Below are 17,968 nucleotides of genomic sequence, written 5' to 3' on the forward strand. Positions count from 1 at the left end.
AGCTCTCCCAATGACAGCTACAACAAAAGAATAATCCTGTAATGGCTCTTTGACAGTTTATTTTCAGTGCATATGCTCAGGCACTACATACTGTTTATTCTCTAAGCAGCTTAGCAGATAGGAGGTAAGTAGGATGATGACTATAATTCAATATAAAATATATTCAAATAAAGTTGGGGGGTCTGACTTAAACCCTTAAAAGTCAAAATATATAAGATAAGTCTCCAGCAACATCCTTAGCTCAGCTGCTATCCTTATTTTCTAAATGTGGAATGCTCTCTTATCACAGGCTGCCACACCACCGGACAATGTAGAATTGGTATGAGGGAAGAATTAGTTCCAGTAGCTCCTGAAGAACAAGATTCCACACCACAGGCAATTTGACACAGCTTGTAACATGCTGGTTTCCATGTATTTTATTTTTTTTTTCACAATTTAAACAAGTGTATCTACTATTTTTTTTGTTTTTCTAGTATCTATTATTTCATATCTATCTGATACAACTTGTTAAAACTCAGTGGATACGTATCTAAGTAAAATGGTATTATCTCTCATTTAGATAGACATGAAACAGAAGAATTACATAGTTTGTTCAATCTTACCCCAAAAAATCAGTGCCACAATATGGCATTTTACCAGTACTTACAAATTCCAGGTAAATCCTTCCAATCACTTTAAGCTTTTAGGTGTTATCAAAAATTGTTATTTCATGGAATAAATACAGGAACCTGCCACTAGAGAATTTAAAGGAAAGGTAAAAAAAGAAAATCTTCTTCAGAATTAAGTATTCAAATTTATTATTCCATTCCCATTAAATTATAAGCTAACAAGGCATGAAACCATCAAGAAAAGTACTGCATCATATTTCAGTTACAGAAACTGGAAGCTGGTCTTTAGCACCTTTGATGAATTATGATATTTGCTTGTGTATCTGTCACTACAAATATTAATTTAGGGATGAAATGCCTCAATCAGACGTTCAAGAATTACATCCTAAGTCTGCCACAATAGCAAAAAAAGGAGGCAGGTTAATGCAATTCATTAATATGTTTTTAATTTATTTTAACAGTTTAGTTATCCAAGGGCCAGAAGACTCCAGGTACAGACCTTAAAGACAGAAAAATGAAGGAAAGCTTAAAAGCAAAATACAAAATATAAGATGGGGAAAGACTGGATTTATATTTTATTTTTTGTATATATATATTATTTTATATTTTATTTATATACCATATAACATTTAAAATAAATTACTATTTCCAAGAACCTGGAGTACAAATAAGAGCTTGAAAAGTAAAAAAAATCAATACCGCATCATCTGCCTGTCCATAGGATGAACATTCCTAGAACATTCATTCAGAAAAGTAAGTGGAAGGTTTGATAAATGCATGGAAGAATAATCCATCTTAAACACAAGAAACTACCTCAGGCTCAGGAAGCACTGGAACTGCATATTTTTATCACTAAGAATGCACACCAATAAAATCTGTGCACTTGTTTTACTCTTATACTGTGGGCTTCCTTCTGCATCTATTTCTATACAGCATATTGGTCTTCATATGGATTTGATTTCAAACATGCTTCTTTTTACACTAACTACAGGTGTTAGAATAAAATTAGAAAAAGCATGAAGAAAAATAATGAGTTTCTACCCTGATCAATACACTCAGATCTCATCTGAAGACCCAAAGTTTAAGAAACCTATGTAATAGGGAGGAAGGGAGGTGTTGTTTTTTTTGTGGTTGTTTGGCTGGTTGGATTTTTTTTAAGAGAACATCAATTATGACTTTTTTTAACAGCTTCCATTTTTTGTCTTGCTACAAATTTTGAGGCAATATCTTGACCTAAATGTCTGATTGTTATAAGCTCAAGATTCAGAATACCATATCACATCATGTCATCAGTATATGAGACTGAGATGTGAATTGTTAGCAAAAGACAAAAAATGCTACTCAGCATGAATGCATTTTCTGTAAAGGAAGACTAGAAAATACAGTACAAGCAGTGCCTCAGTAATACCTGACTGCTCTTGTAAGGTCCTCAATAGCCCTGCTACAGAGTGTGTTACTGAAATGAGATAATGAATAGCATCAAAACATGGTCTTAAAACCAACCAAGGTTCTTCCCATTCTGAACAATATATTTCATCTGACAAACTAAAAGTCAAAATAAATTATATAGAATTCTTCTACTTTCCAGTATTACACTGAATCTTTAAAGGTTCTCAAATTCATTTCCAGCAGCTAAATTGTACTAATCCCAAATGGCTTTCCCCTGTTGTTCTATTGTTCTAACTGCAGACAGATTTTTGTTTATATTTTTAAATTTGTTTTTCTGAGTTCTAGGACTGCCTGAATTTTCTATTGCAAGTGGGAGTGATAGCAGCTTAACTGCTGAAGTTCTGCTCTCTCTGCTGGAGGCAATTTAATTTGTAAATAGAAAACTTTATTTTACATTCCATATCTCTGAACTCAGAGTTAGTTTCAATAGTTGTCTTTCCTCCAAAGATAGCATGAGGAACTTTTTTGTGAAAGGGTAAAGATTCTGTGGGAGAGTCCAATCAGAAATCAGCTATATGGTTTGAAATGTTGAGATTTTTTGCAGGTATTCTTAATATTTGCTGAATTTCACCTTTAAAATTTATTATTATGTCTCAGTATTTTTGACAATTCTCTCATTTAAAAGGGAATTTGCTCATGGAAAAGCAGGTCTTCCACACCATTAAGACTGTGATTAACTGTCCTGAATGTGGTAAAATACAAATGTTCAGGGTAGTGCCTTCACTGATGTATTTATTTTCAGAAGCATGTCTTTCCATCAGGTACAAAATTATCACAGTGATGAGTACTTCTTTAAAAAATGTAGCTACAGAAATCATGTGCTACAAGGAACAGTTACAGGGAAGTTGTGTCAGGGGGTGGTGGTGATTTACAGTTTCTTTTCCCTCCTTCTGATTATTTACTATCTATTACCCCAGATATTTCACCCAAAAAGAACATAAGCTTGAGTTTTGACTTACAGAAATGTAAAGTGACAGAATCTTGAAAGAGAATTGGAACAGTCATAACTTAGCTTGGCAAAACCTTAAAACCTTGATTCCTTAAGACACTTTAAATTTGGAATAGGTCAGGTATGCATTCAGGGAGAAATTCTTTGTCTCAGATAATTCAGCACAGAGAGGCTCGCTAACACTCAGCCACTGCATGTTTCTCCCGCCTTTTCTGCCACTCCTCCTTTCAGGGCTATGGATGTTTCCAACACAGACAGACCAAAGCTGACTTCACAAGAGCTTCCCAGAGCCAAGGTGCAACAGAGCACGCTACAAAGTCAGTCAAGCTGGCTAAACTTCTGCTAACTGAGATCCTGAGTGACACATAGCCCTGTAAGCCCAGGAACACTGATTACTGAGCTCTGCCTGAAGATTAAGCTACCTGACATGATAACATGGTTCAGCTGTGCTTCATTTAGACATCAGTATTGAAAAGCTAGGGCGCTCTTTTCTGCTGAGAAACCTAACTGGACTTTCTTTCTCGGGTGTCTCTATAGCATATTTCATTTGTTGTTTTGTTTCTGAACTAAGAATCCTTTAGGCTGATCTATTACAAGCCTTTCATATAAATTTAGTTAAGACAAAAATGCAAAAAAATCCTCAGTTTTGATAAACTCAGACTGAAATATATGCACTCTGAAGAAAACTGAGTGAAGCTCTAACCTCCATTTTATGTTTCAGAATGGAAATGGAAGGGTGTCTGGCTGGCCATCCTATCTGGTCCCATCCTTTCCCCCTCCGCCTCCCTCTTGTTCCACGTGGTGCATTGAAAGCAGTTCTAATCCAGATGGCAGCTCTGTAACTGTGCTCCTTGGGCACATGTCCCTTCCCTTTCACAGAAGCCTGACAGTGTCATGGTTCCATTTTCTAGACAGCATCTAGCCTGAGCCCTGCTCAAGCATATCATGGATATAATGCCACCCAAAGAGGGAGCTGGAAAGGGCATTCCTAAAACAGTGAAATGGATTCACTGTCCTTAAGCACAAAAGCAATATGAAATGTATTGCATGCTTGGGAAGGTATTTCTTTCAGTGTGATTTTTCAGTTAATTCTCTGTTTTCAAGTCACGGCTCTTTATTTTCTTCCTGCAATCCTTTCACATTCTCAAATCCTAGCAATCACAGGATCAAAAAAGGCATTATTTTCTCTTTTTTTCTCACTCTAAGGATTTGTAGTAGGTACACAGTGCCTAAGAACACAAATACACTTTCAGAATTTGGTTTATAATAAAAGATTACTAATTAAACCAGAACACTCTTGGAAACAATAAAACTTGTGTTACAGTGGCTCCATATGTCCTAGTCATTGTCATCAATTACTTTATTAATTAAATAATAAGCCCTTTTTATAGTATCACTTTAGAAACCATGGCAGTGAAATTAATTTTCTAAGATTAGAAAGTTTTTACTAAGAAAATTGAATGCTTGACCACATTGTTCTTGTGAATGACTGAATTTTACCTTCATAGTAAAACAAGGGGAATTTATTGAACACCACTAGCTTTACTTCAAAAGCACTGTTAACTCAAATAAACCTCAATGTTAATTGAAAGTGTCTTGCTAAACCCAAATAACGTTAATGCAAAGTTACGTTTAACTTATCAGCAAATCCTATCACCTTACTCTTTCACCTTCAGAAACTCCTGAATAATATTCCTCAAAGGATGGCAGTCTTTGTGCAAGCACCTTATAGTAGAATGGAAGTAGAAGCAGAACTCTGTCCACAGGCAGAGAACCCACCACAATCACTTGTATTAATTATAAGCCTTAGGGAATCCAAGCAATCTGTCCAGTTAATCTGTCTGAGGGAGGGAGGCAGGGGTGAGATGTAGGATTAAAAAAAGTTTATTTGAACTGAATTATCTTTAATATTGTCATTTCTGTCATTACATCATTTTAGATACACAAAAACTAGTAAGATAAAACTAGATATCTCCAAATGATTTTTTCTTCATAGAAGATTTTGATTATTTCTTACTTGCTCTTAATCAGGATAAAAGCATGCCTAGATGAACCAGATCTCTTTACTTTAATTTTCATTGAACTTATCTCTAACTAAACCTTAGTTGAGGAGAAAACCTCTTGATATGTGTTATCAAAAACAGTATCTAAAACATTACTATCCAGCTATTGGAAAGCTATGTAAAGCCTGTTGTAAAGCATGGAATATAAGAGGTAGAGATACTCAGATATTTGAGGAAATGTGGCTTGACAGAACCAGAAGATATCCAGGAGCAGAGCCAGCAAGACAAAGGCAGCAGTCTAGTTTACAGTGATGAAAAAGAGGGTAGCAAGCAACAAAAAAACAGAAAACAAAACATATTTCCCATAAAAAGCTATAGCAGTACAGCCACAGTACCGGGAGAAAAACAGTGACTGCCAATAAGCAAATGGGCGTGCATATGCAAAGTGAAGGTTAGGTGCAAAAGAGATTTGTTAAGAGTATAACCTTTAAATTCTTACACTAAACCACCTACAGTTCCAGAAAGATTTAATTTTCTCTTTTGCTTTGGAGTCCTTTGCACTTTTATTTATATGAGGTTCTCAGTTGCCTGTAGTTAAACTACTTGGTTAAATGCAGGGTTACGCAGAAAACAAGCCACTAAAGGAAAGCAAATCCTAAGATGGTGCTCCAGCACTCATTTTTCAAGTACATAAAATATAAAATACAAAAAGAACTGGGATTCTTTACTGACACCTCATATGTGCAGCTGATCATAGGACAGTGTATCCTGACGAGGAACTTATCATCTCAGTTACGTATAATTGTGGCCTCAGTATCTTGTCATATTTTATTGCATTTAATTACACACTTCTGTTTAAGAAATTAAACAGGCAGATTTTAGAACTACTCAGAATTTTAAAATTATTTTCAAGGGACTATATGTAGTTTATATATTTATATTTTGGTAATATGCATTACCAAAAATGTTCAAAATTTATTTCCTTAGCAGATGAAAGAATTGCATAATATTTAAAGGCACAATAATCCATGTCATTTCACTGTCGTATTCCTCAATGGCTAAAATATCCATGAACTAGTTTTGAAAAAGAATACAAACTAATTAAGAAATCAATTAAAAAAGCTGCATGCAGACACAGAAGTGCATATATACATGTGTGTGTGTGTGTATATATAAATACACATATAATTAATTTATGGTTCTGCATTTTGTGGTATTAAGGAAAAATAATAGGAAAAATATATGTTCTATTCATCTGTCAAGACATGAAAACAATTATTTAACAGAGAAGTAAAGGAGAAAGTATCCTTAGAAATCGAGGGAGTTTGAGAAAGAGAATGCCAATATTTTAAAATTTCTGTTCAGGCAATATTCTGAGATAATGAGTTGTGGTATAAGGGCTGCCTCTAATTGAGAGAAGGGATTTATTCAGATAGAATAAAAAGTACCTTCAAGTCTGGCTAGATCATGGAATAACACAGCGAAGAATAAAACTTTTATGGCTAACAATGTTGTTGTAATAAGCTCCTAGGGCAAGAATAAGCTAGAATTTGTAACACCAGGAGAGGTCTTACCCTTTGCTGCCCCTACTCTGAGCTGCTTTTTCCTACCGCTGTGAATCTCTTACTCTGAGTGCCACTGCCTGGTGTTTGCAAAGCTGCACGATGAACTGGAATAGCATAATAACACACATTGAGAAATAACCTCTTCAAAAGAGTTTTAACCCAAATCTGTTCCCAGGGTAGTACATGGCTGAATGAATACCTGTGTCAGCACAAAGGAGATGTTATCAGTGAAATTCAGGGAGGGAACAAAAAGAACTGCAGTAGAAGAAATGTATGCCCATTTAGGCTACAGAACTATGACTACTAGTCATTAATCACTAGCTCACTTGACATGGATAGTAAGAGACTTATTTGTCACTGAAATCTACAAGACCTATTTATCTGTCCCTGTAACTTACTTATCTAATAGTGTGTATTCTATAAATCTGACCGAGAATTAAGATTTTATATATGGATATGCCTATGAAAAACCCTCCGGTTTATGAAATGAGGATCACCTTAATCCCCACCACACCTTTGAAATGCTGACATTAATTTCCTGTAGGAATTTATAAACCAGACAGGCTGTAGTTCCGATGCAATTTCCTTACATTAAACTTCTATTCTCTGCTCTCTTCTGCAGGTTTACAATATTCCAGGAACTATGCCAGGTTCAGATGACTGTGCATATAAGTGAATATAGTCCTATAACTCACAGTTTTTGTCACAGGTGATCATGAACCTTGGTATTTCACTAAAGGGACTGCTTTCCCTTAAAAATAAATAAATAAATAAATAAGCTTACAACCAAATAAATATGTAAATAATACAGCTTCTTTCAATATATAAAGATCAGTTATGAGCTAGGTAGAGAAATCAATGTCTTCACAGATGAAATATTAGGAACCATTCTCTAGGGAAAGAGAATGGATTACAAAACTACTTGTAGTCCATTCAAAACAGCTGTCCAGATGAAAAGATTGCACAATAAAAGTACTAACAATGAAGTGCAATTTATGCACTCTCAGTAGCGCCACAATAAACTGCAGGTGTCTGGAAAAAGTTCTTGATTACTTCTGTTGGACGATATGCACTTAGCATATGGTCATTTTAAATGCAAATAGTAAGGCTATGAAAAGGCACACATCGAATTTTGGATGCATGTCAGGAAAGAAAGTGGCTTGATATTAAGAGAAAAATCTTAGCTCCCAAGCACAAATTTTCCTTGGCCACCAAATAAGAAAACACATTTGGCAAAATAATGTGAAACATGAATGGGGACTTATGACAAAGATTTTGGCCACTGTCCCTAGAAGAGGAAAGAGAATAAAGAATTGACAAGTTTTAAATGATGAACGGATTGATACAGCAAAACTACTAATGGTATGTGTCACTTATTACTTTTGGAAGCAAAAGGTAATAGAAATTTTCCAGAAAGTTTTTCTGGCCATGAATAATGTAAAATCACTTGACTCGACAGTGTAACATTTAAACAGATATGAAAGAAAAGGAAAAAAAGAAAAAAAAAATGGCAATTCTTTTTTTTGTGGGATTTGAGGAATCAGAAAATAACAGAAATAAATTGAATAATGGAAAGTTGGGTGATAGCAAACAGGATGAAGAACAGTAACTGAACACAATTGTATAAAAAAAATCAGATAAAGATTAAAAATTATAAGACTTAAGGTAAGGGAAAACAAGGTGTGTGGTTTTGGTTCTTGAGAGTTTTGTACAGCTAAAAGGGACAATAAAATATAAATACTTTAGACAAACTTGCAGGGAAGACTGTGTCAGACCTCAAAGCAAAAACATCAGACCATGAATCTCTAAAATAGCCAAACTCCTTGTTTGTGTCAGGTTGCCCCAGGGCTGGGGAAGAATTACCTACCTGTGTCTGAGCTCCTGCTTGCAGCTCTGAGCTTCCAGGCCCTCACATTTGTGAGCATTCCATGCCCGTACCCAAGTTTATGCTGAAGTCCTTTGGGATGCACAAAGTACCTTTCATATCAATCCCCTTTTTGTTCATTAGCTGTCATGAAAAGAATAAGTGTCATTTCACCATCTAAATTTTCACAATTCTGCACTTTTAGAATTATAGAAAAGGAAGAATGTTAATTGATATCTTTCTTTCTGCTTTATTTTTTCTCTACATCTTTATGTTAATCTTTTAAAAACCATCCTTTTCTAACTGATTATTGTAATTATATATATATATAGTGAATATAGAGATCATGAATTGTAAGCAGTTGAAAGGTTGATCCAGGTTTTTAAAAATATTTTGAGGTCCCTTAAGTTCTGGTGTTCTTAATTTAGGCTTTGCTAAAAGCAATGTTATACAATGGAACATCAGAACATAATTACATTTTCTGCTCTGCCTTCCACACTACACAACTCTTATAGTCACACACATACTATAAATCAAAATAGGATTTTAATTTATTGCATTTCTGTTAAGCCTTTTATATGAAATTATTTAAAGTATATTTATAGCAGATAGAAAAACATTCCTTGAATGTAGGAAAGCTGTTTCAACTCAAATATTGTAAAACCAAACACATATTTTTTAAAATACATATATTTTGCATGCATGTATGCTCAATGAGGAACAACATATGTATAAATAAATGCGAAGATTTAATTTGAATTTATGAGGAATTGATATTTATAATATCATTACTTTTATGTGTTTTCTGTGTTTTAAGCTATTAAGATATATTCAAGTCATATTTTCACAGATTTCTACCTACATAAACAATTTTCTATCTGTTATCAATCACTGAGCTTTCTGTTTCAGGAATCTGAGACGCAGGAAAAACTTAAAACACCAAATTCATCTAGGATCTCAAGAACTAGAATATTTTCAGAGAGAAATAGGAGCATGAAAAGAAGATACATCTCATTATATAAACCTTTACAAGCTTTATGTACTCTGTTGTAAGAAACATGGGAACTGAACATAGGTGGGGATGTAGCAGGATGCTGTGCCCTGCACTGTGCTCACACACCTCGGACAAAGCCCTTTTTGCAAGGCTATCAGTAGCAGATTGACAGGGGGCATCAGGTGGTGGTTTGGTGTTGAGTTATACTAAAACCAGTCTGCTCACTAACTCCAAATTAACATCCTGATAGTGGGGCAATAGGAGACATTTGACTGACATTCAATCACTTTATAGTATAAAAGTTCAGCCCACTCTCATATGATTTGGTTTTTCTGACATATTTTTCTGTGGAGTTTGTGGAGATTTCTCTCTTGGGGAGGGGGACAGCCCCCAAGGATGCTCCTTGAGGCTGAGTAAAAGAGATCTGCCCACTGCTATTGAAACTGTGGGGATAAAAGAAACTCTGTAACACCATCTTTTAAGTGTTAGAGAATTTATTTATTATGGACAGATTGTGCAATAGAAATCATTATTATTAAATCATCATTATTAAATTATAAAGTTCAGCATGACCAGAATGCATGGACAGTTCTACTGGTTTCAGTGGTTTTGAATGTATATTTTCATAACCACTTTTATTACTATAAAATAAATACTATATGCTGTTCAGTTGTATATCTTTATTTGCTAATAGAAATAACATTTAAAGTCATTGATGGGGTTCTCTTATGAGCATGTCATTAAAGGTAAGTTTTCTCAGAAAAACAATTTCAGACAGACAAAGGACAAGTGAATTTTAGGAGGGGGTTAGGAGAGAAGAGTTAAAAGGCCATGCAGAGCAGAGAGAAGAATAGGTGAAAACTCAGGTTTCAGGTGAAATAATCCTGCTGCAGTCAAGAGTGACTAAGTGTCTGAATAAGCCTAGCTGTTCCCCAGACTTCTGTGGTGAAGACATCAGCTCTTACTGGATGCTAATGATTTACACCTCACAAGGATAGAGATGAGCTGTAATCTCCTTCAGTCACCCATGATTGTCCTGCCTCACTGACTGCTTAAGAAAAGTCATCTGAATGAAAGTTTACAAGCAAACTTGAGGAATTCACCCCTCTATGTCCAGTAGAGAAATTTCATCCTGCCTCCCATTACTCTTCAAGTCCTCATGGGCAAGTGTCTCCTCTCACTTTCCCAGTTTTAAAAGGTAGAGGTATTTGAAGTATTAACTGCCTTACCTAGAAACTGAATTAATTTGTATATTTGCGTACTTCAGATAAGAATTGAGTCGAAAATATTCAATGCTGGGAGCCAATTAAGGCCTTAATTAGGAATAAAACAGGAAAGGAATAAGAGATTCACACATTATTGGTAGTTTCAAAGCTCAAAATTACATTTGCAGGGATGTCTTTGTTCTACATGAAAGCAAAAGAACTATGCTGAAACATTTTTCTCACAGTAGGAGCCTTTTGTAAATTTGCTGAAGAAATTATGCTAAAAAACTACACAAAAGCAAGTTTTTTTACTCTTCCACTTGTCTAAAAACCAGAACTAGACAGAATTAGATAAAACAAAAGGAAACTTTCACCTGAGAAAATCACTGACTTCCATTAAGGACTTTATCAATGCACATTATAGCAGATTAAAAAAATTGTTAGCCAGGGGGACAAAGGGACTACATACTAATTATTCCTTTTGATCTTCACTTGCTGGAAGACATCTGACAACTGTCAGAGATAAAGCTTACAATTAGGCAGCTTTTTTAATAATTAAGTACAGGAACTGAAGCTTTCCCTAGACTTGACTTTTTTTTCTTTTTACTACCTCTGGCTGTATTATTGCCAAGTCAAATGATAAGTCACATCCAGCCATTTTCTCCCTTTGCCCACATACAATTAAACTGAAAATCTGTGAATGAAACTGCAGTCTGCCTCAGTAACTAAGGTGACTGAGTTTCCACCTCCATGCTAGGCAGTCATTTAGGAGAAATTAATAATCACTAACCCTTTAATGAGTCACTAAAAAATGTAACATTTTGTTTTTACTTCTGAAAGCTACACAGTCTGTCTATTCAATCATTAAAATCTCTGCTAATGCTATTTACAACTAGAAATAAAAAACCAAAACAAGCAACAGCAAAAACTGAAGGGAAAAAATATAAAAACTAGGATGACCTTGAGAAGGTGCTTTATTGCTCAATTAATCCCAGTACACAGTTTTTACCTGTATTTGATCTGTTCTGCATACAATCCACATCTAATAAAACATTGAGCTTTAATCTAGATAATAGAAACAAGCTAACAAGCACTTGAAATTAAGTGGTGGCTATTTCAAGAGCTGTCTTAATGACATAAAAAGGACTTACAGAGGAAAGTGTGGACAGTGCTGCAGCAGAGATTTGCTGCGCTGAAGAGCACCCCTAACTAACACTTTGCTTGTGTTCTCCATATCTACTATGTCAACAGAAACCAAGAATGATTGGAGACCCTAAAAGCTAATTATCTGCCAAAATTTTTGATTTATCCAGTATAGTATTCTTGCTTTTAAGACGTAGGTGTAAAATAATCTATTATTTATAGATATAGATAAATCAGTATGCCTAAAAATGTGTTATTTTTCAAATATTGATTACATAATAAATTTTTCTTATACACAAATCTAGTTAAATGAAATATAACCTCCAGATGCTTATATTAATCATAATATGAAAAAAATCTCAGAAATTGTGAACTTCTTGCTGGTTGCCTACTGTGTAAAAATAGCATATGTTTAACAAGAATTTACCTTCTGGATTAGTGACAGGGATCGTCAATAATGGGAATGTGAGGAGTCACCAACAGTATGCAGCTATTTAAACTAATTTGCTTTAAAGTGTTATCACTTTTTTCTTGCTTTCCTGGACCAGTTTTATGCAGCCTAAGCTTTCAAACCCATGATTCTAATAAAACTGATCTTCCACAAACTAATCTATCTAATCCAAGCCAATCCAATCTAATCTGTTCTAATCTAATATTTTACACTAGTCTGATGAAAATTGGGCTTAATTCAATACAAAACCAATTTAAATACTTGGACATTTTTTCCTGTTTCAAAAGTTTTAGATGAGATCCCATAAATATAACCTTAGTGTGATGATTTTTGTAATATAATAAACAAATAATTTAAAGAACTTTAAAGTTCAGGGTTATGTTTACAGGAAAAGCCAGTATCCAGGAAAGCATGAGTGTAGTAAACTGGCAATCAGGAGTATTAAGAAATCTCACTATAAATTTGAGTACTATTTATTCCTGTATTGGGTTTATGTTGGGTTTGGCTTTATTCTCTGGGAGAAGCAGTTATTTGGTTGGTTGTCTACATTTTGAGAAGGATTCCAAAATCCTGACTTTATGAATCACTTCAGCTAAATTAACATTAATAAACCAGTCAACTGCACAGTACTTTCTCTTTGAGCTTTACTGTTGCAACAACAAAAGGTTTGGAAACAAGAAAATTTTTCCCACTACAAAACTACTTTTCTTGCATCCATAATGAATTCCGAATATGTCCTCTTCTTCTGAACTGAGAAAAGAGACTTGTATGTATTTGAGAAATAAGATTAAAAATGTCTAGTTAATTCCATGCTAGCAGACCAAATTGCCTACTTCAAAGGGAACACTACTTTTCACTTGCAAAGATCAGTCCTATTTGGATACCTAGTCCATACTGTAACAAAATTTAAATAATCGTTTTATGGGAAGGAGCCACATCTGATTTCTTTCTTAAAGCTCAGTTTCTCATTAAATCCCCCAAAGTAGTGCTGATGTTCTATTTCTCCAAAAATAATTTTTAGGATGCATTCTCGGTTCTCAGGCACAAGTGATACTGATCTTCCCATGCCTCAGTTTTCCACTTCCCAAAACAGGGGAATAACAAGAATTAGAAATAATCCCTTGCTGAGAATTGGGAATTTTCAGGAATCACCTGAGAAAATACCGGCACTGCCTGAAACCTTGCTAGAAAGCAGGTCAGCAATCACACACCACTTTTCAAGCTTGTGCCATAGTCTGCAGTAAAGTCATTAGTACAGGTATGAGCAAATCAGCTACACTTCAGGAACTGGGTTTTATAAATTTATTACATTAATTACAAGCAATGATACATTACCCAACTAAATTCTCCAGCCCTCTGACTTTTTTTTTTTTACTTCTTTTCTTTTTTTTTTTTTTCTTCTGGTGATTCAGAGTTTTCAGGGACCTTGAAAAAATAACTGATATCTTTTACAAGTTATTTCCTCCCAAGAAGAACCCCTGAGGGAAAGGGACCATGTGAACTGTGGTGCTTTTCCCACTGTGCTCTGTGCACACTCCTGTGAAGGTGATATTTCAAAGTCAAAATTTTTTCACTCCTATGATACATATTGTTCCTTAATACATGCAAAAGAACATCAAATGTGTTATCACCACTGCTATTCTCCTTTTCTCCTTCATGTTCTTGGGAGGTGGGAGGGAAAGAAAAGAAGTCAATCAGAGATTTCTGTGTTTAAGCATCTCACAGGCTTTAGTTCAATAACTTGAATTACTTAATATCTTTGAAGAGCTTCCTTTTTTATTTTTTGTCATGGTCTTTAAAGAGAAGACATGTAGTCTCCTTGCAACTTGAACAAAAATAAAAGTTTTCTTTTACAAGCTTAGCTTTATGAGTTTCATCATCCCTTGAAACAGCCACATTCAGTGCCTCGGGGAAAAGAAAAAGTGATATCATTCCACAGTACAGGTAAAAGCTTTTGGATATTGTTTAGATGCCAGTGATTTTTCTCCCAAGCACATCCTTAATTGCTTAAGAAGGATTATTAATTGCTATTATAGACTGTTCAGCAACCCTAACGGCTTATTGATGAAACGTTATCTTCTTGAGTCTCTTGTTTTCATTTACCATGTTATCTCTATGGCTCATTCATTATAATATCAATCTCAGCCCAATTTAATCAAATAAAATTTTCCTGTTTCAAATTACACTCTTCCCTTATACAAACAAAACATACTAGACCCATCCCTTCATGCCTTTTGAAACAGTACAACAAGTTTGTGCATTTGTTCCTACCCTGAACTTAAAATTCATTGATACAAAACAGTGTTTCTTTCAAGATTTTTTTCCTTTCTTTGTACCTTGTGCTGTGGAATATCCATTTTGTCCAACTGCCCCTCAAGACTGCACACCTGCCTATGTACCCTATGTACCTTAACAACTACATATGCTTCAGTATGTGAAGAATATTGCTGTGTTCAGACATACAAAGTACTACTGTTAGTAAAACTAGAACAGGTCAAAACTCAGTTGAAGTGAAAGTAAAGCTGTGTAAGTAATTGCTAAGAAAAGCCACAATAAAAAAGGATCATGCTAGAAATATTTCCACCCCTTTAGCTTTCAGCCTCTAGAATGTTCTGATTGCACCCAGGGAGAATGAAGTTCAGCTTGAGTAATGCAAAGGACCATACAAAATATGACAAGAGAAGCACAGAATATAATCAAACCCAAAATGTTTTAAGTGAAGATTTGTCATTATTCTGCAGAAAGCTAGGATGCACAGAGAAGTAATGTGTAAAGAAAACTTGTGACTGACTAATATATTGACATTTCAGTAAAAAATATGATATGTAATTTATATAAAATATATATTTTAAAAGTATAAATATGAATTAAAAATGTGTCCAGTTAATGGACCAAGTAAAACTCCTTCAGATTTAAGACAAGATAAATTGAAGTTTGGAGACTAAAAATTTATTCTTTTCCTTCAAAGCCCATATATTAGCAATGTTATTAATCTTGTTCAGCGCTGAGATAAGCTTTCTGGAGCAGTACAATCTAGGATGGATACCAACAAATGAAACTACTGATTTGTTAAAGGACTGGCATCAAAATTATCATGCAAACTGTTTGTTGTTTTTTTTTTTGAAATTGAATGTGAATCTTTAAAAATAGTAGAGATAAAAAGGCAGGATTTGAGTTATAATTATGAATTCTAAATATCTGACACTTTGCAGCGGCACCTTTGAACCTCCAAAATTGTTAAAAAGATGTGATTGATAAGCCTAACATAATGGGATGAACTGATTTCCATGACAATAATACCCAGTTACCAGTCCCTCACTACCACCTATCTAGTTCTTTTATGGATGTTAAATTTAAAAGAATAATGCTTAAAGTACTTCTAAATCTACTAAAAACAAACAAGAATCTCTTGGTATAGGCATGTTCAGGTAACAAAGTACATGGTCAAAAACATCCAATCCAAAATGAAAACTTGAAGAATAAAGGGTACGTGGTGCTATAATGTTAACAAATATGTAGTGGGGCATTTTACTCTATCCATCCTTTCCTCTCAATCTCTTCCAGTGCTTTCAACAAAAAAATACAACAAAATACAGTGAAGGATCTATGTTCTGTGTAGAAAGTTGTCAAACTCCGTGGAGATTCAAAAAAAACAACGTCTAGAAAGGATATCTGTGTTTTTTTCCTATAATGAATATTTTTGCATTCTAGAGATTCATCCCTCGTGTATTAAAAAGATAAGCATTTATAATCTGGTTACTAAAAAACAAAGGCAAAACCATCAGGGGCTTTCAAAATGATTGTACGTGAATTTGATCAGCAGAATGTTATTAACACTGCAAGATGAAAAACAAACAGGATGGAAACTTGCAGCATTTGGAGACATAATTATATTCTATTTTTGAAGAACAGAAGCAAATAAATATTTGTTTAAGATTCTGGTCATGCTCAGCTCACAGGTATTAAGTTAGAAAATTTTTAATTCTCTGCAAATACAGATAAAGGATTTGTTAGAGGAATATGAAGTTACAGAGCTCACCACACTTGAATCACATATTTCATTTGTCTTTGATAGAATTTTATATACGGAATTACCTAACACAGGGAGCATTGCTAAATGTCTGACACCAGAAGCAAAAGATATTTATACTTTTGCATACATGTGTTTCAGTTAGTGCTGCTACCTCCTCCCACAAAAATATCTGCAGGAAAATTATTACTCCTTCAGGCATTCAATATTTGAAACCTTTCTAAGATTTTTCTGGTCCAAAAACTTGTACTGAGCATTTACAGTTGCTAGGTGATATCCAAGCAGTGGTCAGTAATTGTGATTGAAGACATATGGCTTTCACAGCAAATTTCCCTTTCATGATTGGTGTTCAAGAAAAATGAACGACAAATTTTGGTAGAAGCAATGCAATATTTAGTCACCATCAACATACCACAAAAATATAATGAACATTCATGCTGTTATAATTCGGTCTTGATCAGTTAAATCAAGCATAAAAAACAAGAAAGGCATGCTGATGGAAGAGATGAGGGAAATATTACGTTTCAGTAAATATTTTCCAATAACTCTCTTGACATATTTCTCAGTTTTATACATTAATAATGTCCTATTTGTAGGACCTCATTGTTAGAAGGATAATAATGCTCCAAAGCTCGTCATACTCTAAACATTGTGCACTCTGGTAAAGACAAAATGTATTCTTGCAATCCTCTGCAAGCGTGTGGACATATTTATGTTTGCAATTAGGCTACATAGTTCAGTTTAAACTGAGAATCCTATCAAAGATAACAAACATTATATGAGATTATATGTTCCTGTTGAAATTTCCTGGCACTCATTTTTTTGTGTGCAGAAAATGAAATATGCTTGATTTCCTTCAATCTCCCTCTCCTCTCTAACAAACCACTACCCTTTTCAGGGTTTCTTTTAGGCAGAATGTGTCCACGCCAAAAAATGTTAAGACTGACCTGGAGCTAGGGCTACATCTAACCACATGAAACCTTTTGCAATTCTGCAGAAAACTACATTACAGGAAGGAAACAGCATCCAGGTTTTGAGAAAATGAATCATGCAAATAAATTGAAACCTTCAGTCCAGATTCATCAACAGGTTTGGAAAAGCATCTTTCTGTATCCAATGATTGATCAATAGATGGGAATTACTCAATGGTCAGGTGAAACAAACGATTTCAGGAATGACACCCAATTACACAGAGTGCTTGAAATAAACAGAAAAACAAGTATAAGCTTTCACTGTTTTTCTGGTCAACTTTAAAAGGAAGAGTAATAGTCTGTGGTATACAATAAAAGGGAATAAGGTATAATAAGAAAAGAAGGAAGCCGTAAACAGAGACACAAACCTCGCTGACAAATGATGAGGCAGATGATAAGGAGAACCAAACCTAGTCAGTCAGACTAATTGAAGGTACAGAAAAATCATTATTATTTCTCTATTACCTGATCTAGGACATTGGCAAATGGGATACTAAGGAAAAGAGAAAAGCCATAAACAAAATATATGGTGACACAAACCTGACAGACAAGCACAAATGAGACAATGATCTGAAAGAAATGTAATCAAGTCACACTAATTGATGGGTTACCAAGGAACTGCAGGAAAATGAGGAGCTTGCTGCTGATAAGCATGCGAACCTGAGGATCCAGGATCCTGCCAGGTGTCTTGGAGCTATGCAAACTGATGATGGAATGTGCAATGGAAAGGGAACAG

This window comes from Pseudopodoces humilis, chromosome 6, assembly GCF_049639895.1.
Source record: "Pseudopodoces humilis isolate 2021_Gansu_Grassland_sample_001 chromosome 6, ASM4963989v1, whole genome shotgun sequence".
In the NCBI taxonomy this organism is placed as follows: domain Eukaryota; kingdom Metazoa; phylum Chordata; class Aves; order Passeriformes; family Paridae; genus Pseudopodoces; species Pseudopodoces humilis.